The 24,297-nt window shown below is 36.1% G+C and overlaps 1 long non-coding RNA gene across 2 annotated transcripts in view; it reads right to left on the bottom strand.

Moving 5' to 3' along the window:
• LOC129643211 (uncharacterized) overlaps window positions 1–24,297 on the bottom strand; it is a 314,944-nt gene that overhangs the window by 288,459 nt on the left and 2,188 nt on the right. The window lies entirely within an intron of this gene.

Genomic DNA, 24,297 nt, shown 5'->3' with positions numbered 1-24,297 from the left:
CCAGACCACCTGATCTGCCTCCTGAGAAATCTGTATGCAAGTCAAGAAGTAACAGTTGGAACTGGACATGGAACAACAGACTGGTTCCAAATTAGGGAAAGAGCACATCAAGGCTATATAGTGTCACCCTGCTTATTTAATTTCTTTGCCGTGTACATTATGTGAAATGCTGGGCTGGATGACCCATAAACTGGAATCATAAACTGCTGGGAGAAATATCAATAAACTCAGATATGCAGATGATACCATTCTCATCGCAGAAAGTAAAGAGGAACTAAAGAGCCTCTTGATGAGGATGAAAGAGATCTTGATGCTGGGAAAGACTGAAGCAGAAGGAGAAGGGGACAACAGAGGATGAGATGGTTGGATGGCTCACTGACTCAATGACGTGAGCATGAGCAAGGTTTGGGATATGGTAAAGGACAGGGGAACCTGGAGTGCTGCAGTCCATGGGGTCACAAAGAGTTGGACATGAATGACTGAACAGCACCGATAAAGACAATATCATCTAAAAAGTGAGGAAATTTTACTTCTTCTTGATTTATGTGTCTTTTATTTCTTTTTCTTGCTTAATTGCTCAGTCTAGGTTTTCTGGTACTATGTTGACTAAGAGTGATGGCAGTGGGCATTCTTGTCTTGTTTTTGATCTTAGTTTTCATCCTGTCACCACTGTGCACAGTGTTAGCTGTGGGCTTGTCATATGTGGCTTTCATTATATTGAAGCATGTCCTTTCTATACTCAATTTGTTGAGTTTTTAGTATAAATGGATGTTGAATTTTATTAACTGCTTTTTATGCATCTACTGAAATGATCATATGATTTTTACATTTCATTCTATCAATGTGGTATATTAATTGACTTAAATGTGATGGACTATCCTTTTATGATAGGGATAAGTCTCACTTAATCACAGTCTATGAACTTTAAATTTCATATGAAATTTAAATTTAATTTTGATTTCATGTTGATTTCAGTTTAATTTTTGTGAGAATTTCTGTATCTATATTCATCTGTATAGCCTTTACATATTTCTCTTTTCTTATATGGTCCTTATCCTGTAGCAGAGTAATGCTGGCCTTATAAAATGAGTTTGGGAGAGTTCTCTCTTCTCTACATTTTTGGAAGAGTTTAAGATGAATTGGTATTTATTTTTCTTTTAATATTATAGAACTTAGCAGTGAAATATCCAGTCCTGGGCTTTTAATTGTTGGGAGCTTTTTCATTACTAATTCAATCTCCATAGTGATTTTTGCTATATTCAGATTTTCTATTTCTTCCTGACTGACTCTAGAAGGTTGGATGAGTAAAACTCCAGAATCAAAGCATGATACATAGCAGAGGGGTGAAACTAAAGATAAATGCATGTCTACACAATACATGGTGACACCCCTCTGCCCTCTTCCTCCACATATTTATCAGGATTATTTCTGGATAGTAGACAGACCAAATGTAAGAAGATAATGACAGTTCAGGATTTTCCAGTGGAGTAACAGCTTCTCTTACTAATTACTGTATAAAATTCTTTATTCTATGAGACCTATCCAGAAAATGCCTCCAATTTCCTCCTGAGTGTCTCACTTTTAATTATAGTTATCCAGGAGAAGGAAATGGCTACTCACTCCAGTATTCTTGCCTGGAAAATCCCATGGACAGAAGAGCCTGGTGGGCTATAGGCCACTTGGTTGCAAAGAGTCGGATGTGACTGAGTGCACACACACATCCAAGGATCACCATATATGTGCCCATATCAATAGCAAAAATAACTCAGAAGAAACGGCAGAACTTTTAGGTGGAAATTTCAAGTAGATCTTAAGATATTAAAATAGGAAAATGCATTCTTGAAAAAAATATCACAATGCTATGCAAAAGGGGCATTCAGAAAACAAAAAGAACCACATCATCTGGCACATGAGGTATGAAGTTATTGGTAATGTGTGACTTCTTGTGTGACTGCTGTTAAAAGAAAGCAATCCTCCACTTCCTCTTCACCTCTTCTTGCTAGTCTGCATGTGCTCAAGGAGCTGGCCCAACCATGATAAACAATAAAATGGAAGCCATGTGAGGAAAATGATAGAGAAATAAGAGTGGATAAAATAAATCTCTAATACTGTAGACCTATCATGCCAACCCTCAAATGACAGTTTAGACAGGTATCTAAAGAGAGAAATATTTCTTTGATTTAAGGCACTATTATTCAGAGTCTTTCTATAGCAACCAAATCTGATAATGAGTACATAGTTGATTTTTTTGATAAGCACACTGATAACACAAAGGAAAAAACAGGAGGTGGGGAAATTATTAAAATGAATATTGGGAGCATATCCAAGTGACTGTCATAAAACTAATAGCAAATACCTGCACTTTGACAAAAATATCAGTTGATTCAATATTTTAACCAAAATATCTATAATCAGTGTTAACCAAAATATCAAAGGATATAAATACCATTTAAAGAGAGCAAGGTCTCAAAATGTTTACCTTTATTCATTATTACTTTTTTCCCCAAGAAGCTACTGGAGAGTATGTTTCACAAAAATTATAAAAGTTAACCATGAAATGAAAATAATATGGAAACCAGGAAACAAGTATTCAAGATATGAAGAAGGCATAAGTCTTCCCATTAGCATGGTAAAAATAAATTCCATGACAATAGCTGTTTTGTGGGTCTGAAAACAACCCACTTAAACTGCAAGTAGAAGACAAGAGTGTTTCAGAAACAGTGAGTTTAAGGGAAAAAGAATGGAATTGGTAGTTTACCTAACTACGTATTTGAACATTTTGAGAAGAGTTTTACAGTTCTCTTAGAAAGTCTAGGTTAATCAATCAGCAACAGGTAGAAAGACAATGCACCCACAACCAGATGAGGTAATTATTAGCACCAAGAAAACCAAAAGGTTGCCCTAAAAGGAAATTTAATCACAGTAAATGATGGGAATCACTTTAATTAACATTTATACCCATAAAAATGTAATCACTAAATACTGCACCAGAAATTGAGACACAAGAGGATTGGGAAGAGTATACGGTGAGAGGAATGGGTAGGAGGACATTGAATAAGAAGGTTATATTTTCATCTTTTATGGTAGGCAGTCAACTGTTTTATAAATTGAAATACCCAGAAATGGCAATAGGCTATAACAGTAATCAGAAATACAATGAAACATGCAAGAAGAAACAGATGAGTGAGTTGCATAGGTGTGCCTCTGGAAAGTAAAAATCATAGATATGAAGGGGTGAGGCAGAAACTGCTGTTCTCAATTACAGTACTATTTTTATAAACAAAACTTATGTATTTAAAAATGGATTAAATAAAAACCCTAATCTTCATATATTTCTTGCCTTCTGCCCCATAAAAGTTTCCAAGGCAAAGAAAGGCAGATTCTTTACTTGCTTGGAAATAGAAGAAAGAACAAGCCAGGAAAACTGCATGTAATATCAGTTCTAATTTGCCTACAGCACTTCAGTTTGGATCATTGCCAGTGTAATATAGAGCAAATAAAGAAGTATTGTTTTCTGGTTGCCTGAGTTCTTGCCACCTCCATTTCCCCCCAATCACCTATTTCAGTAAGAAGAGGGTACTGAAGTGAGACAGGATCTTAGATTTACTAACCAAATGTTTTCAGCAGACTAAGTATACTGCTAATTTCTTATCCAAAATCCAAATAAGAAATGTACATTTCATATTAATTTTTGGAGGGAGAAGACTGTCTCAATAGAAATGATAAGTTTAAAAGTATCTATATTTTTATATCTTCAAAAAATTTAATTACATTGATAATAAACAGCTGAGGTTAATAAAATCATGCATAAATATTTCTACAACTTTTAATAACTGTTGTCTTTTTGTGCAATGTGATTAGGAATAATGTATACCTTTGCTTTTTCTCTTTGCTTACTTGCTTCCTTCCTCTTCTCTTTTCTTCTCTTTTTAGACCATTTCTCTTAGAGAATAATTTTCTTTATCCTCTCCAGAAATACTAGATTACAGGCATATTGCTTTCAAACAACAAGAGCAAACCTCATCAGTTTAAGAATAGAGAGTGCATCATATAATGAGTTTATGTCTGTATCTCTGTTACCAAATGGATCTAAAGTGACATCTCAGGCCCCTGTTAATGAGATTGTCTTATGTAAGGGAATCTGGTAATGGGATCATAACAAATCCAATTATTTAGAGATAATGCTAACACAAATCAAATTAATTAATGTTCAGTTTGCCCTTGACAAACAAAAAAATTAAAAGAGTTAACCAGAAACACAGGGTGATACTAGTGATGAAATATCATATTTTAGGATCAAAGTCTAGACTTTGTAAATTGCGAAGTTGATAGAACAAAAGTAGCTATGCTTTTGAAAAAGACATTTCAAAGAAAAATGTTTTCAAGCCCATCAACAACTGATTCTCCTTGATCATCCGAAGCTACATTAGGCAGTTCATTTGTACTTCCAGAAATTACAAGTACTATTCTATTTTCTAAAGTGCTCTTCTTCTACATACAATGTGTTTCTCCTTCAAAAACTACTAAAAAGTCATATCTTATATGCAGCATCCTTAGCCTAAATTTCAGTTGTTCTTCGATAGCCATCACTACATTTATCTAAATGCACTCTTATAGATGTTGATACATTTGTTTATACAATAACTGTGCTATTGATAATGGAAATGCACATTATACAGTAAGCATGTGACCTTGTGGAAGAAATATTTAGGTAGAAGTTCTTAGATAATTTTTCACATCATATAGAAATAAGTTGAGATATAGTGTTAAGAGAATATATTGCTATGAATTATATTTCTTTACTAAAGAACTGATTATGATTAATGTGTACATAAAATGAAAATATATTTAAAACATAGACTGAACTGCTTCTGATTCTATGTGTTACATCAGCACACTATATTACATATTTAACTACTATTATATACACCTCTAATGCAAGCATGAAAGAGAAAAATGAATATTTTGTTCATATGTCATAAAATTGTTATTTTACTAACTCATTCCATCATTTTTTGAGAATTATGCAACAGGTTTCTTCTAAACGGAGAAAGCATAGACATAGGGCATTACACAGACAAAATTCGTATTCTCAAGGAACTCACTTATATTTATTTTTATGGAAAAACAAATAGAACAGGACACTTAAACATAGAAATAGGAAAGCAAACTAATAACTGGACAAGGTATTTTCAGGTAGTGATGAGTGCTATGAAAAAACTATGAGTAATGATGGAGAACATGTACACTTTGTTGCTAAATTTATCCAAAGAGATTTGTATTAGTTGAAACCTGAATGGGTAACTTGGAACTAAGTATTTTAAAACCTGGAGTCCAACCATTTCAGGCAAAGGAAATAACAAATGTTATGACCTTGTAACCAAGCCAGATACTTTTCCCTAGAATTCTTTTTCTCCTTCATTTAATTTAAAACAAAAAACTTCTTCCTCTAAGTTTAAGCAGGACACATATCCACATTTCCCAGGCTATTACAGCAGACCCTGTGAAATGAGCAACTATGGACTATGAATGGATATAGGTTTAATTCACAGGTCATGACCTGTAAGGATATCATCCCTAATTTCTTTTTCCTGTGGGTTGAAACTTGTAAGTGATGCTGATAGCTAGTTTAAGCAATGCAAACAAAGACTAATCTCTAGGAAGCTATGAGATCAGCAAGCTGGAAGGATCCTTTGCCTACCCTAATCTGTTACATGGAACAACAGACTGGTTCCAAATAGGGAAAGGAGTACATCAAAGCTGTATATTATCACCCTGCTTATTTAACTTATATGCACAGTACATCATCAGATATGCAGATGACAGCACCCTTATGGCAGAAAGCGAAGAAGAACTAAAGAGCCTATTGATGAAAGTGAAAGAGGAGAGAGAAAAAGTTGGCTTACAACTCAACATTCAGAAAACTAAGAGCATGGCAATGGTCCCATCACTTCATGGCAAATAGATGGGGAAACAACAGAAACAGTGACAGACTTTATTTTGGGGGGGCTCCAAAATCACTGCAGATGGTGATTGCAGTCATGAAATTAAAACATGCTTGCTGTTTGGAAGAAAAGTTATGACCAACCTAGACAACATAATATAAAGCAGAGACATTACTTTGCCAACAAAGGTCTGTCTAATCAAAGCTACGGTTTTCCAGTAGTCATATACGGATGTGAGAGTTGGACTATAAAGAAAGCTGAGCACCAAAGAATTGATGCTTTTGAACTGTGGTGTTGGAGAAGATTTTTGAGAGTCCCTTGGACTGCAAGGAGATCAAACCAGTCCAACCTAAAGGAGATCAGTCCTGAAAATTCATTGGAAGGACTGATGCTGAAGCTGAAACTCCAATACTTTGGGCAGCTGATGGGAAGAGCTAACTCATTTGAAAAGCCCCTGATGCTGGGAATGATTAAAGGCAGGAGGAGAAGGGACGACAGAGGATGAGATGGCTGGATGGCATCACCAACTCAATGGACATGACTTTGAGTAAACTCCAGGAGTTGGCCATGGATAGGGAGGCCTGGGGTGCTGCAGACCATGGGGTCACAAAGAATCAGTCAGGACAGAGCAACTGAACTGAACTAAATCTGCTACATGAGAGAGAAATTAATTCCTATTTGATGTGAATCATTGAATGTTTTATTTTTTCAATCAGATTGGCCTGAACTACCCGTTACTTCTTCCATGGAGGAATAAGCTTTGGTGTGTATAAGCAAATGCTACAAAACAAGTAGTCATGAAATAGTAAGCCTGAAGAAAGGTGGCAATAAATTATTTCTGAGAATTAGACTGTGATCAACTTATCAATGGTTCAGTTCAGTTCAGTTCAGTTCAGTTTAGTCGCTCAGTCGTGTCCGACTCTTTGCGACCCCATGAATCACAGCACGCCAGGCCTCCCTGTCCATCACCAACTCCAGGAGTTCACCCAGACTCATGTCCATCGAGTCAGTGACGCCATCCAGCCATCTCATCCTCTGCTGTCCCCTTCTCCTCCTGCCCCCAATCCCTCCCAGCATCAGTCTTTTCCAATGAGTCAACTCTTTGCATGAGGGGGCCAAAGTACTGGAGTTTCAGCTTTAGCATCATTCCTTCCAAAGAAATCCCAGGGCTGATCTCCTTCAGAATGGACTGGTTGGGTCTCCTTGCAGTCCAAGGGACTCTCAAGAGTCTTCTCCAACACCACACTTCAAAAGCATCAATTTTTCAGCGATCAGCCTTCTTCACAGTCCAACTTTCACATCCATACATGACCACAGGAAAAACCATAGCCTTGACTAGATGAACCTTTGTTGGCAAAGTAATGTCTCTGCTTTTGAACATGTTATCTAGGTTGGTCATAACTTTCCTTCCAAGGAGTAAGTGTCTTTTAATTTCATGACTGCAGTGACCATCTGCACTGATTTTGGAGCCCCCAAAAAATAAAGTCTGACACTGTTTCCACTGTTTCCCCATCTATTTCCCATGAAGTGATGGGACCAAATGCCATGATCTTCGTTTTCTGAATGTTGAGCTTTAAGCCAATTTTTTCACTCTCCTCTTTCACTTTCATCAAGAGGCTTTTGAGTTCCTCCTTACTTTCTGCCATAAGGGTGGTGTCATCTGCATATCTGAGGTTATTGATATTTCTCCCGGCAATCTTTATTCCAGCTTGTGTTTCTTCCAGTCCAGCATTTCTCATGATGTACTCTGCATGTAAGTTAAATAAGCAGGGTGACAATATACAGCCTTGACGTACTCCTTTTCCTATCTGGAACCAGTCTGTTGTTCCATGTCCAGTTCTAACTGTTGCTTCCTGACCTGCATACAAATTTCTTCAATTACCTTTAATATGAAAATTTTCAGAGGAAAGTAAATTAATTTGGCTTTCTTTTTTAAAAGAGAAGTTTGTTGCAAGCAAAATTGATTCCAGCGAATCAAATGCAAACAGAAACACAATAACAAAACTATTTAAATCATCTAGTTGAGAGACTGAGAAAGGTGGGCTCAATGCAAAGTCTGATAAGCACTTAGTTATATATTTGATATATGTAGTTACTGGTAATAATATCCAAATACTCATTAAACACATAATCATTAAAGACTGCCTGTGTTTCACTAGCATGTCAAAAACTGGATAAATAATGATGAATGAGACATGATCCCTAAATTTATTGATGACTATAAATAATACATTATAGATATATAAATTGAAATTGGAATAAGTGCTACAAAGAGATACAGGGTAGGATGTTTGTGGGATGATAATAGAATTCACTTAATTTTAATTATGCCTCACTAAGGAAACACTTGACCTAATTATGTAAAATATAAACAGTGATTACCACAGCAAAGAGTTGTGGAGAACTCTGGGTAGAGGAATGAACAAATGGTGTGCAGTGGGAACAAGCGTAAAATACATGACATGTAATGGGAAAGAGCTGTATTTAGTAAGGCAAAAGCTGTTAAGACATAATATGATAAAACAGCATTTCTAGTAATACTCAATAAATTAAATTTAATTAAACAATGTATAAAATATTAAAGAATGTCTATAGGATATTAGTAAAGCCAGAATCACTTAGAAGTCAGGAAGACAATATTTTGAGTTGATATTATTAACAAACACAACTTTGCTTTCTCTATAGAATGACAATTACAGCACAAAATTTGAATGCATTATGATGAGCAGATTTACCCTGAAATGTCTCCATTCTCTGATATGTTTCCACATAACTTGTCTATTGGTGGATCTAATTAATGATTCCTTTCAACTAAGATTATGACCTATTTCACTGCTCAGTTCAGTTCAGTTGCTCAGTTGTGTCCGACTCTTTACTGCTGTCATTAAATTATGAAATATGTCCTAACAATTCCTAGGAATATTTCTCTTCCAAACTTCTAATTTTCCTTTGTACCCTTGGATCTTATCTGCCATTAAAAAAAGGCTGTGCATTCGTTCTGTGTATGGAAGGATTAAAATCATTAAAAATACCAAAGATATGAGGCCGATTAACAAGTCTGAATGTCCAACTCACATCTTTAAAGAGTTGGGATCAAACTGGATTTTTCAGAAACACCCAAGTTTGTTCTGTACTTGAAAACTCACAACTGAACTTTTTCCCTTGAAAAACATCATACTTTAGTTTGAATTAGCATTTGTTTAAAATCAGTTTTATGTTATTACCTAATAGGAGAAAAATTGATTTTAATAATGTGACAACATATTTAGTTTAGGTGACTAATTTTTTCATGCCACATCTTTCTTATTGAATAAGAAAGTAGTGTTTGATTTACATGTTGGTGTGATAGTCTTAATTTGGTACAAGCTACTGCCATTAAAACATATCCTTACACATAACTTAAAGTCCAATTCACATCTCACCCCTCTCAGTTACACAGCTCACTGACAGCTGTGTTTGCTGCCAATGGATTTAAAAAAAAAAAAAATTTAAAGATTTCTTACTCCATATCACCATTATAGTAAAATAATGAATTTTTTGTTGCTGTTCAGTGGCTATGTCCTATCTGACTCTTTTTTGACCTCGTGGACTATAGCCTACCAGCTCTTTATGGGGTTTTCCAGGCAAGAATATTGGAGTAGGTAGCCATTTACTCCTCCAGGGGATCTTCCCCACCTAGGGATCAAACCCGAGTCTCCTGCATTGCAGGTGGATTATTTACCACTGAATCACCAGAGAAGCCCAAAGTAATGAAGACAAATACCTATATTCACAACATGTGTACATTTAAGTTACAATTTAAAAGACATTTTACTGGCTTTACTTGCTTAAAATTGTTCTTTCATATTTTTGTCCATCTCCTGACTATGCCTAGGTATAGTGCCATTGCAAAGTATCTCATGAACTTCACTCTTACAGCAGATTCACCTGACATTTCTAATCATCATGCTCAGTATTGTTTTTCACAAATGTCAGGGCAAAGGTATATATATGTTTACATGTTAATATGTTGGTCTGAGAAAATCATAGTGCTACTTTACAAGAACAAAGCACTGCAAAACTCTAACGTTTATATGTAAAGTATTATACAACTGCTTCTGCCAACTTTTTTATTCAAGTCTTTTAATAATCCTCTTATTGTTAATTTATTTTGTTTAATATTTTGGGTGTAAGGGCTGATTAAGTTTGGATTATTTCATTGCTTCACTAGCCAGAAGAAAGAAAGAAAGAAAGTGAAGTCGCTCAGTCATGTACAACTCTTTGCGACTCCATAGACTGTAGCCTACCAGGTTCCTCCATTCCTGGGGTTTTCCAGGCAAGAGTACTGGAGTGGGTTGCCATTTCCTTCTCTAGGAGATCTTCCCAACCCAGAGATTGAACCCCGGTCACTAGCCAGTAAATCTCTGCAAATAACACATTACATTTCATGCTCTAGCAAGTTTTAGCAAGAAAACTGATCTCTATACTAAAGCAACAGTTAAACTGGACATGGAACAACAGACTGGTTCCAAATAGGAAAAGGAGTTCTTCAAGGCTGTATATTGTCACCCTGCTTATTTAACTTATATGCAGACTACATCATGAGAAACGCTGGACTGGAAGAAACACAAGCTGGAATAAAGATTGCCGGGAGAAATATCAATAACCTCAGATATGCAGATGACACCACCCTTATGGCAGAAAGTAAGGAGGAACTCAAAAGCCTCTTGATGAAAGTGAAAGTGGAGAGTGAAAAAGTTGGCTTAAAGCTCAACATTCAGAAAACGATCATGGCATCCGGTCCCACCACTTCATGGGAAATAGATGGGGAAACAGTGGAAACAGTATCAGACTTTATCTTTCTGGGCTCCAAAATCACTGCAGATGGTGACTGCAGCCATGAAATTAAAAGACACTTACTCCTTGGAAGGAAAGTTATAACCAACCTAGATAGCGTGTTCAAAAGCAGAGACATTACTTTGCCAACAAAGGTTCGTCTAGTCAAGGCTATGGTTTTTCCTGTGGTCATGTATGGATGTGAGAGTTGGACTGTGAAGAAGGCTGAGTGCCGAAGAATTGATGCTTTTGAACTGTGGTGTTGGAGAAGACTCTTGAGAGTCCCTTGGACTGCAAGGAGACCCAACCAGTCCATCCTGAAGGAGATTAGCCCTGGGATTTCTTTGGAAGGAATGATGCTAAAGCTGAAACTCCAGTACTTTGGCCCCCTCATGCAAAGAGTTGACTCATTGGAAAAGACTGATGCTGGGAGGGATTGGGGGCAGGAGGAGAAGCAGATGCCAGAGGATGAGATGGCTGGATGGCATCACTGACTCAATGGACGTGAGTCTGGGTGAACTCCGGGAGTTGGTGATGGACAGGGAGGCCTGGCGTGCTGAGATTCATGGGGTCGCAAAGAGTGGGACACGACTGAGCAACTGATCTGATCTGATCTGATGCTAATGAAGCCAAAACAGATAATTTCAGAGTTCTTTCCAACATTGCCATTTGGTTTAACAATATTACTATTTAGTTTAATAATATTACATGGAAAAATTATATCTTTTCAGGAAAAAAAATTCTAGTGAAGTTCGTGTCACCATCTCCAAACTGAGGCTAAAATATACATTTCAATTTCCTCTTTAATAATGTTAAATGATAAAATTTAAAAATATATTTTATTAAAATTTCTTATTAAACTAGTATTTCTTGCAAAACATGATTAGCAGAATACCACAATTTTATATGTAATCTAGAAATATATCAGAGAGTGGAGAAGCTTCAGGGTACATCTACTTATCATAATGTATTTAACTAGTGTGATGATGGTTGTTCTATCCAAATTAGGTCACTTTCCTCTGAAAGTTTTCTTATTGAATGTAATTGAAATGATTGACAAGGTCATTCATAAGTTGATTTAAACTTACTTTCAATGTGCTTTCAGTGATCAACAGGTACTTTTTTTTGGTATCTATTTTATTTTTCATGCCACACTTATTTTGATGTATATATTGAAATACACTTTTATCTCTGCTAAATCTAATAATTATAATTTATGACATGTTTTATATGTTTTATGTTCATTGTTTAGAATTTCATTTTTGTTGGATTTTTCAAAAGTATTTGCTTATGACACATTGGGGGAAATAGTCCTTTACCATATATGGTTTTAAGAGCATTAAAATAGTTTATATTCCTACTCTACTTTCTTCCTGTAGTTTATGACTTTCAACACACTTTTGTTTTAAAGTTCATTTGTATTTTTCTTTCCCAGATGTAAAGTTCTTCAAGAAATTATATACAACTGTTTCTGGATCATAGTAGATGCCTTATACATACTATAAAATCAGTAAGTAAATAATTATGGTATTTATAACAGCACACTCATTCATACAGTATAAACCCTTCAACAACAGAATATTCCTGTTCTTAAACTAAGTAATAATAAATATGTTCTAATATTTGATAATAATAGAACTGACAGGAAAGTCACTGGATCACAGTAACTTATATACATACGTAAAATCATTCTCCAAAATACCAATAGTGTTTATCATGTTAACTTCTGGTTACTATGACTTTCGGCGACTTATTTTGTTTCGAGGGCTCTGCTGTATACATATTACAGAATACATATTATTCTATAATATACAGGTGATAATTTAGCAATAATTACTCTAGGCTCAGGGCTTCCCAGGTGGCACGAGTGGTTAAAGAACCTCCTGCCAATGTTTCTTCTGAAACGTAAGAGATGCAGTTTCAATCCCAGAGTTGGGAAGATCCCCTGGAGGAAGTCATGGCAACCCACTCCAGTATTCTTGCCTGGAGAATCCCATGTATAGAGGAGCCTGGTGGGCTACAGCCCATACAGTTGCAAAGAGTTGGACACAATTAAGCGACTTAGTATGCACATACTCTAAGTTCAATGCAATATAATCACAGTGTCCACTTATACTTGACATTTATCTTTATGTTGCATGTATTTTAGTTAAGTCAGTAATTATTTAAGATATTAGTAAGATACAAGTGTAGGTTCCTCAAGCGGTTTGTGTAAGAACCCCAATTAAATAAAACAACAACAATTATACTTTATTTCATTGCTTTTTCAACAAATATTTACTGATTACCTATTATATGTCAGGAATGTCAAAAGTATTACATATGTAGCAAATAAGTAAAACAGGCATAAATCTTTGCCCATATATGCCTTATTTTCTAGGTAGAAGAAAGAGTCCAACACTCACAGTAATTCTTTCCAAAATGATCAGATAAAGGACAAGCAAGTTCACATAACACATTTAGATAATCATCTTGCTGCATATGTTCATTTCACCATTTTAAATATTAGCTTCTTTGGTCTCTAATATACAGAAATAGGAGAGAAGGCAATGGCAACCCACTCCAGTACTCTTGCCTGGAAAATCCCATGGATGGAGGAGCCTGGAAGGCTGCAGTCCATGAGGTCACTAAGAGTCGGACATGACTGAGCGACTTCACTTTCACTTTTCACTTTCATGCATTGGAGAAGGAAATGGCAACCCACTCCAGTGTTCTTGCCTGAGAATCCCAGGGACGGCGGAGCCTGGTGGGCTGCCGTCTGTGGGGTCGCACAGAGTCGGACACGACTGAAGCGACTTAGCAGCAGCAGCAGCATACAAAAATAGCAAACTGTCATTTGAAGTATATCTTTCTTCACAATTACAATTATTCCTCTACCATGCAGGTAAAATTCTCTACAGCACATTTCTCAAAATAGAAAACAGTGCATTGAGCTTATTTACCATCTCATCCATTATACTTATATAGTATTTAAAGAAAAAAATTCATATGCAGTGTCCACAGAAGATAGCAGTATGTATACCTTTTAAAAATTCAAGAAATGGAATTATTATAACCTTAACAAAGGATTTTTCAGTGTTATATATTCCAACTAGTTTAAATTATTCATTTCATATCCTATTGCTTCCCCCCCCCCCCCCAGTCAGTCAGTCACGTTCAGTCGTGTCCGACTCCTTGCGACCCCATGAATCGCAGCACGCCAGGCCTCCCTGTCCATCACCAACTCCCGGAGTTCACTTAAACTCACATCCATCGAGTCAGTGATGCCATCCAGCCATCTCATCCTCTGTCATCCCCTTCTCTTCCTGCCCCCAATCCCTCCCAGCATCAGAATCTTTTCCAATGAGTCAACTCTTTGCATGAGGTGGCCAGAGTACTGGAGTTTCAGCTTTAGCATCATTCCTTCCAAGAACACCCAGGGCTGATCTCCTGCTACTTTATTGTTTTAAAGTAGTTAATTTATAAAACTGTCATCAACATAGTGCAAATTAATGATTCCAGCAAAACACATTTGTGATATCTTAGGTATGTGACAGGCAATTAAAAAAATTTGTATTGATTTGTCTAAAATGTTAAATGACATAATACCCATACAGTAAAGTATTGAATAATTTAAGTAAATCAATGTTTTCTGAATTTTGTAGGAGTACAAACTGTCTTGGGTGCTAAGGTAAATCAATTTAATAAAATAAAAATGAGGTGGTTTATAATGATGAATGCATGGGTTGATAATAACCAGAGGTAGAATCTCATTTAGCCATTGTAACAAACTACTTCCAGGCATCTTTTGTACACCATTCCCATCAGAAAACATGGTATTATATAGTCAATTGATTTTAGCACTTAAATAGCTTTTCATTTGCAAGACACCTAGCCTCAGTATAAACTAAACCTTTCACTGAGTGTTGTTAGTTATGGCTTGATTTAGAATGATAATACATATTTACTACCATTAGAGCTATTTTATGTGCTTTATGTGGTTTGTAAATAACATTATGTTTAAGAAGACATGAGAAATGTTCATTTGTTGTGCTCCTATATATTTGTAGAATTTAGGATTTAGCATTTTAGTGCTTTTACCGATCTCTCTTTACTTTCATTCTCAATGGAAAATATATTTAATTTCATGTAGCTAGTTCTATATACAATTTTTAGTTTCCCACTTTGTTTACAAAATGAAATATGGTATTATATGTGTATGTAGGGACATGTTTTTCCTGTATTATGTCTTTTGCAGTTTACAAGTTTAAAATATAATGAAATCTTCAGAGCTTTACTACAGAAAAAAAATACCAATGTTACATAAACACAAAGTTGTTCAAAATTTAAGAGAATTCAGATTTATCCTGAATTCTTTTCACATTCACCCACAAAGGACAAAAATTAAAACAATGAAAACAGATACAATTAGCACTATTAAAAATTTTAACATCAATGTTGTAGCAATGATGAACATAGATAATTGCTAAAATTAAATACTTCACTCCTTATCCTCTTTCTAAAAATACAAAAGAAGATCATCCCAAAGGAAAGGCCAGAGACACTAGAAAATCACATAGTGCTCATGAAACAGGCCAACAGGAAATGAGAGAGTCGGGCCTCCATAAGATAACAGACCATAGATTTTCAAAATGAAAACTTTTGTTGTGGGAAAAATAAAATCTTAGTAATGAGCTGGACTGCAGGGGCAAGAATGATAAGAGGCATTCACTGAACAGAAAAGGGATAATTTTCCCAGGGGAAAAGGCAATGTTTATAGAGAGAGAAACTTTGAAAGAGGAGCTAATAGATATAGAAAAAAAAAAAAGACTATAAAGGTATAGAAGGTATGAAACAGAAGACAGGGGCAAGAACATTGAAAAGGAGGAAAGTGTTAACTCATATTGTTTTTAAGTATACAGAGAAAAGTTACAATGTTGACTAAACTAGACTCTGCTGGAGAGGTAAACCTTTCTGCAGTCTCCTCAAGTGATGACTGTTCTCCATACACCTGAAAAGATCTTGAACCACTGACTCTGGATATTGGATAGATATCTTTCCTGCTCTTCATCAGCTCACTGAAGCCATTTCCTCCCAGACTTCCCTAAAATCTTTAAAACTTTTATCGTTACTTTACATTCCCAATTATGAAGCTCACTGATGTCACTCCCCAGTACCTGGCTCCTTCACCCTTGCACGTTCATGTGTGCTCAGTCATGCCCAACTCTTTGCAACCCAATGGACTGGAGTCTACCAGGCTACTCTGTCCATGGGATTTCCACATACTGGAGTGGGTTCCCATTTCCTCCTCCAGGGGATCTTCCCAACCCAGAGATGGAACCAATGTCTCCTGCGTCTCCTGCATTGGTAGGCTGATTCTTTACCACTGAGCCACCTGGGAAGCCCCAATTCACCCTTATTTATTGATTGTTTCAGTTTTTAATTCACTGTCATACTCCTTACAAGTCACCTGTCTTAACTTACAATTTCGCTATGTTTGCAGATAATGCTTCCAACACCCTAACTACTCACATCCTTGAGTCTTCTCCCCCACTGCTCTTTTCTTTACATAAGAAATTAACCATATTATGTCATTTCAAATATCTGCATACCTTTCATGATGTCAGTTTCATGTATCCCATTGTAACCACTGCTGACTGGCACTGGCAATCACATCCTGCAAAATTCAGACTCCAACAACCCCTCGACCCGTAGGAACTGCAAATTGTGTTGCATTTCACTGCCTCTCACCCACTTAGTGTTCTCTGGTCCTTTAGTAAGCTTAAAATACTATGATCAGTCAAAATAATGTTTCTTTCACAAAATTTCCTGATTCTCCTTTTTCTCACTGTTTAAACTCACTTTGCAAAAGCACCATTTTTGGCTTAAAGCCAACTGTTGATGTTTAGTCACTAAGTTGTACCCGACTCTTGTGACTCCATGGACTGTAGTCCACCAGACTTCTTTATTTATGGGATTTCCCAGGCAAGAATACTGGAGTGGGTTGCCATTTCCTTCTTCAGGGGATCTTCCTGACCCAGGAATGGAACCTTTGTTTCCTAAATTGGCAGATTATTTAACACTGAGCCACCTGGGAAACTCTAAACCCAACTGTCAACCTTTGTTTCTGCATGGATGCATCTGATCAGCCTCCCTATAATGAAGGCACAAACCTTTAGGCTACTCAAGAGTCATACTTCTCCAGGTCTTCCATCTTATACTCTTCTAGATGCTTCTTTATTTTCTCTCCTTAAATTTCTAGCTCTCTTCTCTTCTCCCTAATGTCAGGGAATGTCCTGATTTACCCTTTGCTGGTGTAACTGCAACATTAGGAAAGATGTTCTACAGAGTCCCACAACCACATGTACCCACCTTTCAGGATCTGCACCCCCTGTTCTGCCTCTCCAACTGTTATCTTCATAAACTGCCAATGTTATCATGCCATGTCAACCCTCCCTTTATTTTCTAGGCACAATCATTTTTCCACTTATGTATATGGCTCTAGCAGTTTTCTGTTCTCACTGATTTTACATTTTGTGTTGCTTTCTTCTCAGGAGCATAAAAATATATTGCTTTTCACATACTAAGAAACAAAACAATATGAAATGAACAACACCACAAACTTGCTTAACACCATTTCTCCCAAACAGCTACCACGCATGTTATTTTCTCTCCCCTGCAAAATGTTTTCTCATTTCTATTAAATTCACTCAAATATTGGCTCATTCTCACAGATCCACTAAAATATAAGTACAAAGTTATTCAAGGAGTATTTCACAACATCTTCTTTGAAAAAAATTTATTAGCTGGTAATTACATAATAAGTAGGTTGAAAGTCTGAAGGAGGAGTACACACGAGGAAGAAGTTTTGACATCAGAATAATCTGTCTCATTCATCATATAAGGCTAGGATGATAGGGAAGCAAATTACTTGATTTATGTCATACATTGAAACAAAGAATAATGACATTTGGGAATTTACTTATTTATTGTACATTGTTTCTTAGGGCCTTTGGAGAAAATATTGTGGGCACATTATGAAAACAAGCTAAGCAGTAACATGAATTCCTCAATTAATTAAATTATACCCAAGTAGGCAGGTACATATGTATATGTGTATACAGAGACATAAAAAATAGTTCTAAATAGTGATCAATAAATTATCACATGAGGTCAATGTATTTCAAATGTGCAATGAATAATATTTTATATATAAACACATAACCATATCTACAGTGTACACATACACTCCTCTTAGCTGCTACACTGCTCAGTTACTTTGGGGTTTCCAACGACCTAAGCAGTCTTTCAATGTCTAGAGATTTATTAACATAAAGCCATCAATCAGGTCCTAGTATCATTTGAGAATGAAAAACATAGGTCCAAATCACATTTATTTACATATAAAGAACAATCTGCTTTTCACATTGATATAGTCATGGGAACGAGTGTGATATAATCAGTCATTTTAACTTTGCTCTTTATCTCAAATTATTCAGAGAATCTAATGTTTTCTAACTTTGGAACAGAAAATACACTGATTATTTTAATATTAAACATTTGAAAAATGGCAAAAACAAAATAAAAATTAATGAAACAATAACTATTATTTTTATTATTAATACAGATGAAAAGAAAGTATAACTTATTAAAATATCTGTGTCTTCCAAAATAGTTTGTGAGTTGGGAATCATCCTAGTAAGTATTCTCATTTCAAAACTCTAGTCTTTATTAACATCTGTGTACATTTTTGAGGTTTTTAATGGGGGTGTATTGAGAACACATTTTAAATTTCTCCCCAAAATCCCATCAAAATTACAATTATTATGTAAAAAATAGCACACTTCTAATAGCACTGGTTATTGGAATACAGGTATTGGACAGAGATCAAGAAGACAGAAAATGTCTATGGTAATTAATAAAATGACTATCATATATACCATTCAGTCTTTTAATTGAAAGGCACATTGAGTTCCCTCACCTTGACAGAGAGACGTGTTGAAAATTTCAATGAAAAATACATAATTTGAAAAATAATCTATATGGTAAAAATATAGGTCATCTACAGAGTAATAAAAATCTAAAAAATATCAAACTTGTCATTGACAATATAGCTTGCTAAAATCAGTGTTGACTGGTAAATAAATATTCAAAACTGGCCTAATTTTAGCTTCCTGTGGTCTGAGAGAGATCTTGAAGGACAAACCATAAAAACCAGTACAAAGAAGGTGAAAGTGTTCAGGTTTAATCTCTATGTCCAGATGGGTGCTCTGTTTGGGGTAATTTGCACAGGAAATTGACAAAAAGCATCAAGACTGAAAGCCTACATTTCTTTTTCATTTCTGAAAATGTATTGTTAAAAAGACTATGTCTTAGCCTGCAGAAGCCTGTGACATCTCTATCCCAAAATGCACCAACAAAAATTGAGTTGCAAATATTCTGTAGATCTCACAGAAAAGGAAAGACCACTCAGCACAACCAAGGTCAAAAGACAGTAGAGAATTAAGTAACTTCTCCTAGAAAGCAGTACAGGGATGACAAATGGGCTAACTGGGGGAAACTCAGCCAAAAGTCTTCATAATTCTGGCCAAGCAAAATACAATACCACCTATAAGACAGTTGCTTCAGTATCTTTTCCCTTTCTTCAAATTATATGCTGTATTATAATTACCTATTTCTGACAAACCATTTTATATTTGGTGTGTATGGGGGCAGGGTGTGCAAATAACCTGCCTTGGTTCTTTTTTTTTTTAAGTTTATATTTTAAAAGTATTTGTGATCAGACTACATGGAACTACAATAGACCCTGAAAGAGGAGACCATGTATCAGCCAGAAATCCTGGGGTAGATGATACACGGAAAAAGAACTTTGTGGATTCTCTGTGTGAATAAAAAAATGTGCAGGTATTTTTTGAACCATGGCAGAGACCCTAGCAGTCCTATAATCTCTTTTCACAATGTAAGTGTGTTTAGCTGGGCAATGATCACCCAGCTAAAGAGTTTTTCCAACTTTCTGCAGAAAGGAGTGGCTTTGTGCCTAGGTTCTGACTATTGCAATGTAAATGTTAAAGATGCAATGGGGAAAAGACAGTCTCTCCAAAAAGTAGTTGTGGAAAAACTGGTCAACTATGTGTAAAAGAATGAAATTAGAGCACTTTCTAACGCCATACACAAATATAAACTCAAAATGGGTTAAAGACCTAAATGTAAGACCAGAAACTATTAAACTCTTAGAGGAAAACATAGAACACTCTCTGACATAAATCACAGCAAGATCTTATATGACCCACCTCCTAGATTAATGGAAATAAAAACAAAAATAAACAAATAGGATCTAGTTAAACTTAAAAGTTATTGCACAATGAAGGAAACTACAAGCAAAGTGAAAGACAACTCTCAGAATGGGAGAAAATGATAGCAAACGAAACATCTGACAAAAAGTGGGCAGAAGACCTAAACAGACATTTCTCCAAAGAAGACATACAGATGACTAATAAATACATGAAAAGATGCTCAACATCACTCATTATTAGAGAAAAGCAAATCAAAACCACAATGAGGTATCATCTCATATTGGTCAGAATGGCCATCATCAAAAAGTCTGCAAACAATAAATGCTGGAGAGTGTGTGGAGAAAAGGGAACCCTCTTACACTGTTGATGGGAATGCACACTGATACAATCACTATGTTGATTTCTTCAAAAACTAGGAATAAAGCTACTATATGACCCAGAAACCCCACTATTGGGCATATACCCTGAGGAAAATAGAGTTGAAAAAGACACATGTACACGTGTTCACTGAAGCACTATTACGATAGCTAGGACATGGAAGAAACCTAGATGCCCATTGGCAGATGAATGGATATGGAAGTTGTGCTACCTATATACAATGGAATATTACTCATCCATAAAAACAAACAAATTTGAGCCAGTTCTAATGATGGATGGACCTAGAGCCTATTATAGAGAGTGAAGCAAGTCAGGAAGAGAAATACAAATCTTGTATACTAATGCATATATATTGAATCTAGAAAGATGATACTGATAATCCTACATGCAGAGCAGCAAAGGAAACACACACATAAAGAACAGACTCTTAGACTCAGTGGGAGAAAGACAGATTGGGATGATTTGAGAGAATAGCATTGATACATATACATTAATATATGTAAAATAGATATCCAATGGGAGTTTGATGTATGAAACAGGGAACCCAAAGCCAGTGCTCTGTGATGACTTGGAAGGATAGGGTGGGGAGGGAGTTGTGGTGGGGTGGGGGGGGTGGCATTGTGGTTTAGGAGGAAGAGGACACATGTATGCCTATGGCCATTTCATGTTGATGTATGGCAAAAACCATCACAATATTGTAAAGTAATTCTATTCCAATTAAATAAACAAATAAAATTTTAAAAAGGAGTCCTCTGGGATGTTCCCTTAACAGAAAGAGAATCTTCCCCTACTTTACTGCCTTTCCCATTTCCTCCTTCCTTGTACATAGTGATGTAATAGAGAAAATTGAGATGGAAATATTGGACCATGAGAATGAAGTCAAGTGTTGAAGATGGCAGAGAAATCACACAACAACCTGAAAATTATGGAGTTTTTTTAGCAAGTCAAAGACCACCACTTATGCAAGATGTAAATTTTTTTTCATTTGATTAATTTATTTATTTTAACTGGAGGCTAATGCAGTTCAGTTCAGTTCAGTTGCTCAGTCGTGTCCAACTCTTTGAGACCCCATGAATTGCAGCACGCCAGGCCTCCCTGTCCATCACCAACTCCCAGAGTTCACCCAAACGCAAGTCCATGGAGTCAGTGATGCCATCCAGCCATCTCATCCTCTGTCGTCCCCTTCTCCTCCTGCCCCCAATCCCTCCCAGCATCAGAGTCTTTTCCAATGAGTCAACTCTTCGCATGAGGTGGCCAAAGTACTGGAGTTTCAGCTTTAGCATCAGTCCTTCCAAAGAACACCTAGGACTGGTGTCCTTTAGAACGGACTGGTTGGATCTCCTTGCAGTCCAAGGGACTCTCAAGAGTCTTCTCCAACACCACAGTTCAAAAGCATCAATTCTTTGGTGCTCAGCTTTCTTCACAGTCCAACTCTCACATCCATACATGACCACTGGAAAAAACCATAGCCTTGACTAGACGGAGTTTGTTGGCAAAGTGATGTCTCTGCTTTTGAATATGCTATCTAGGTTGGTCATAACTTTCCTTCCAAGGAGTAAGCGTCTTTTAATTTCATGGCTGCAATCACCATCTGCAGTGATTTTGGAGCCCCAAAAAATAAAGTCTGACACTGTTTCCATTGTTTCCCCATCTATTTTCCATGAAGTGATGGAACCAGATGCCATGAGTTTTCTGAATATTGAGCTTTAAGCCAACTTTTTTACTCTCCTCTTTCACTTTCAGCAAGGGGCTTTTTAGTTCCTCTTCACTTTCTGCCATAAGGGTGGTGTCATCTGCATATCTGAGGTTATTGATATTTCTCCCGGCAATCTTGATTCCAGCTTGTGCTTCTTCCAGCCCAGTGTTTCTCATGATGTACTCTGCATATTTTTAATAGAACTACATTTATAAAGTAGGGGTCTAAAATTAGGACTGTTCTCCCAGGGTTGGTTTGATCATAAATTGAGATCATTTATCTCCTATACTTAGTACTTAGCCTTAGTATTTAGTACTAAGCCTTAACCTTAGTACAGTGCCTAGTACAAAATAAGCCATAATCATCAGCTCCTACTAAGTAGTATTCAATGCTTTTCAATATATATAATTGATCTTTAGATAAAGCAATGTATTAATAGACTTATAGTACCAATGTTAGAAGCTTTAATGATACTAGAGCAAAAATAAGTCAGAGAGTAAAAAAAGTACAGCAATGCTACTTTCTTTACATTTGAGAATAAGGAACTGATGAATATGGTCAGATATGCAGATGACACCACCTTTATGGCAGAAAGTGAAGAAGAACTAAAGAGCCTCTTGATGAAAGTGAAAGAGGAGAGTGAAAAAGTTGGCTTAAAGCTCAACATTCAGAAAATGAATATCATGGCATCTGGTCCCATCACTTCATGGTAAATAGATGGGGAAACAGTGGCTGATTTTATTTTTCTGGGCGCCAAAATCACTGTAGATGGTGACTGCAGCCATGAAATTAAAAGACACTTGCTCCTTGGAAGGAAAGTTATGACCAACCTAGACAGCATATTAAAAAGCAGAGACATTACTTTGTCTACAAAGGTTCGTCTAGTTAAGTCTATGGTTTATCCAGTAGTCATGTATGGATGTGAGAGTTGGACTATAAAGAAAGCTGAGTGCTGAAGAATTGATGCTTTTGAACTGTGGTGTTGGAGAAGACTCTTGAGAGTCCCTTGGACTGCAAGGAGATCCAACCAGTCCATCCTAAAGGAGATCAGTCCTAGGTGTTCATTGGAGGGACTGATTTTGAACCTGAAATTTCAATATTTTGGCCACCTGATGAGAAGAGCTGACTCATTTGAAAAGACCCTGATTGTGGGAAAGATTGAGGGCAGGAGGAGAAGGGGACCACAGAGGATGAGATGGTTGGATGGCATCACTGACTCAATGGACATGGGTTTGGGTGGACTCTGGGAGTTGTTGATGGACAGGGGGGCCTGGCATGCTGTGGTTCATGGGGTCGCAAAGAGTAGGACACGACTAAGAGACTGAACTGAACTGAATATGGTCAATAAATATATCTTAATTGAATGGATCAAAACACAGAGTTACATCCTATTTTAAATTTTAACGGTTAATAGAGAATAACCATGAATTGCATAAATTAATAAAAATTTGGGAAAGGAAGTGGAAGATAAAAGAAGTCAATTAATTGGGTATGTGATTCATATCTTTCAGTTTCCTCATATGACTAATAATAACATGATGTGATCATTCTACACAGTTCTGAATTTATACATATTAATTTAATGAATCCTCATACTTATAAAAGATATACCATTATTGTTCTATTTTAAAATTATAGAATGTAAGCAAAGAAATTCAGGAATTTTTCTGAAGACCCTAGACTGTCTGCAGAGGCTGTATCCCTGTTTACTGCCTGTAAGAACAGACGGCAGGATATGAAATCTCAAACTGCTGTACTGCATTTTAATTGTATTCATTAGAATTAGGCTAGTAATAATCAAATTAAATAAAACCAGATATTTTAAGGAATGGTGAGTTCTAGAAAACAGGCTGCCACTTGGCAGTTATGAAGGAAGTGTGTCACAAGCTACATAATTCATTTTTGGATGGCTAAAGTTTTCTCTTTTTTCATGTGAACATATTACTTCTTTCAAAACAAAACAGGAGTTTAAACTCCAATAGTTTTGCATTGTGGAAGCTGCAAAAGTTTATTTCTTGACACACTGATTTTTATAATTATACTGTATTATCAGTCATATTTTTAACAATTTTTGAGCTTCCTGTTCTACCTTTCATATGCATAACAAATATTTATATGTGACAAATTTTCATTTAATTTTATAACTTCATATTAAACTATGATCAACTTACAATTTTGTAAACATTACAAA

The sequence above is a fragment of the Bubalus kerabau genome, chromosome 2 (genome assembly GCF_029407905.1).
Source record: "Bubalus kerabau isolate K-KA32 ecotype Philippines breed swamp buffalo chromosome 2, PCC_UOA_SB_1v2, whole genome shotgun sequence".
Lineage (NCBI taxonomy): Eukaryota > Metazoa > Chordata > Mammalia > Artiodactyla > Bovidae > Bubalus > Bubalus kerabau.
Note: the sequence above shows the minus strand (reverse complement) of the source record. Positions and strands in the feature narration are given on the sequence as shown.